Source organism: Brachyhypopomus gauderio, unplaced genomic scaffold, assembly GCF_052324685.1.
Source record: "Brachyhypopomus gauderio isolate BG-103 unplaced genomic scaffold, BGAUD_0.2 sc758, whole genome shotgun sequence".
Lineage (NCBI taxonomy): Eukaryota > Metazoa > Chordata > Actinopteri > Gymnotiformes > Hypopomidae > Brachyhypopomus > Brachyhypopomus gauderio.
The window spans coordinates 15,958-18,020 of record NW_027507578.1 but is presented as its reverse complement, the minus strand read 5'-3'; the positions used below and the strand labels follow the sequence as shown (position 1 = coordinate 18,020).

At 48.3% G+C, this 2,063-nt stretch overlaps 1 pseudogene across 1 annotated transcript; it reads right to left on the bottom strand.

Annotated features, from left to right (window-relative positions):
* Window positions 1–272: 272 nt before the first annotated feature.
* LOC143507927 (glycosyltransferase 1 domain-containing protein 1 pseudogene) lies at window positions 273–1,596 on the bottom strand (annotated as a pseudogene). The gene is made up of 3 exons (XR_013129023.1): window positions 1,341–1,596; window positions 1,112–1,260; window positions 273–378 (listed from the first exon to the last, which is right to left on the bottom strand). The product of XR_013129023.1 is annotated as a glycosyltransferase 1 domain-containing protein 1 pseudogene (transcript).
* Window positions 1,597–2,063: the final 467 nt, after the last annotated feature.

Genomic DNA, 2,063 nt, shown 5'->3' with positions numbered 1-2,063 from the left:
ATCACAGCTGTCACTTTCCTCAGTCAGAGTGACTCCACTGCATGTGATGTGTGGTCACATGACCAGCCACAAGCTAACAGTAAAGAGGAAGTAGCAAGATTCGGGACATTACCCTGATCACCGTAACATGACCACTGAGGACAGGTAACATTCCCCACTACATGCTCTTTAATGTGAGATCAGGCATCAGCAGACCTTTCTGACCTTTGACCTTAGATTCAGGGTGTAAGGGGCAAGTGAGAAACCGTGAGACAATGACCCCCGACCCCTACCTGGCCCTGCGCAAAACGTCCTTCATCACCGCACGTTTGCTTTCGTCCTTCGCGTCCTCGTTCACGTCTGTTCCTCCGAAGACGACTCCGAAAGGAACCCCTGCGTCTGCAGGAAGGGGAAGAGAAACACACACTCCCTCAGTGTGTTTACACCGTCACACCTCCATCGTCCAGACACCACCCTTTAAGAAACACACACTCCCTCAGCGTGTTTACACCGTCACACCTCCATCGTCCAGACACCACCCTTCAATCCTGCTGCAGCAGAACGCCGCTCAAGACATGGTCGCACTCGGACACAGACGTCTCCATGTCCGACACCTCCAGAACACAACCCAGTCAGTGGAAGGTGAAAGAGACCTTCACTCCCAGTGAAATACTCTCTAAACTCTCCCGTGAAAGTCACACATCACTGATGGTGCAGGATGTCCAGATCTCTGTCCGAACCCCGTGTTCTATTATATATGTGACTTAGCGAAACCAGGACCCAGCTGAAAGAATGTAACGGGCCAACAGATTTCTTTATTGAATCAGTGATTATGAGGACATGATGTGTCCAACATCTCCTTTTTGGCTTGCATTGTTATGTACTGACTTTTCATTTTGGCATAGTTGAAAGTGCGTGCTATTTATGTAAGTGTGTGTGTGTGTTGCTATAAACCCCACTGACCCGTCATTACACCCCCCACTACTGGTTTATGGAGCAAAAAAACCCCTACTGACCAAATAATATTTGGAATTACATTACATAATAAATCCTTGCTAACTCAGTAGGCTGCACCCGATGGTTGTTTCATGGACAAATAAACACAGACTCATTCTTTAATGCAGCGGATCACCTAGCAGCAGCCTGCCCGCCTTGTACAGGTGTATGGCGAGCGCCCCGTCCAGCGGCGTTTCCCGCGCCAGCCGCGCAACATCGCACGCAGACGCGAATTCTCCCGCGTCGCGAAGTAAACACACGTGACCTGCGCTCTCGACGTGATCCCTGAAACCCAGACACGGGGAGTCAGATACATCAACACCGTCTGATCTACTTCCTGGAAGGTCGCGGCTGGGTTACTATACCTGATCCTTTCAGCAGTGATATAGTTCCCAGTTTTTGGGGCTTAGGCACGCTAGGAATAGCAATCGCATGTCTTAACAGGTTCGTGCTGTGATGGGTTGTACCGGTAAAACGCGAGAGATCACCCGGATAAAGGTGTGTAACGTGGCTGCCCTCGTGTTCCTGACACGTTTATTCCCGTCCCACCACGCCAGGACCGCCGCTATAATGTTTCACACGCATGTTTGCTTTGAGCGGCGGTCCGTCGGTGATTTTCTTCCCCTGGAAACACGGAACGCGATATCAAACGTTTGAGTCCAGATAGTGCTGTTTAGAAAAGCTGATTTAATAAACTACATTGCACGTGTGTAATTATACTGACCACTACAATTTTATTTACTTTTAGCTACATTGTTGTACTGTAAAGGGAAAAGCAAGTGGCTCTTTGAATACAGAGAATAACAGAGAAAATTATCTAGAGATATTTTGAGTTACTCAGAACAGAATACAGATGCTGATCACAGATCCATACCCAAAAGGTACCGACAGTTCAAGCTGCCTCCATGCATATGTAAAATGGCCACTCAAGGACCGTTCACGTTCACAGAGCCCCGAACCTCCTGCACACGGCAAACTGCCAGACCTTCCGCACCCAGAAACCACTGAAATTCACTTCATGAATTTCATACATTTTAATGGGACAGAATATGGAGAGAGGTAGAAAATTGGAAGTCTTCAGCACCTCG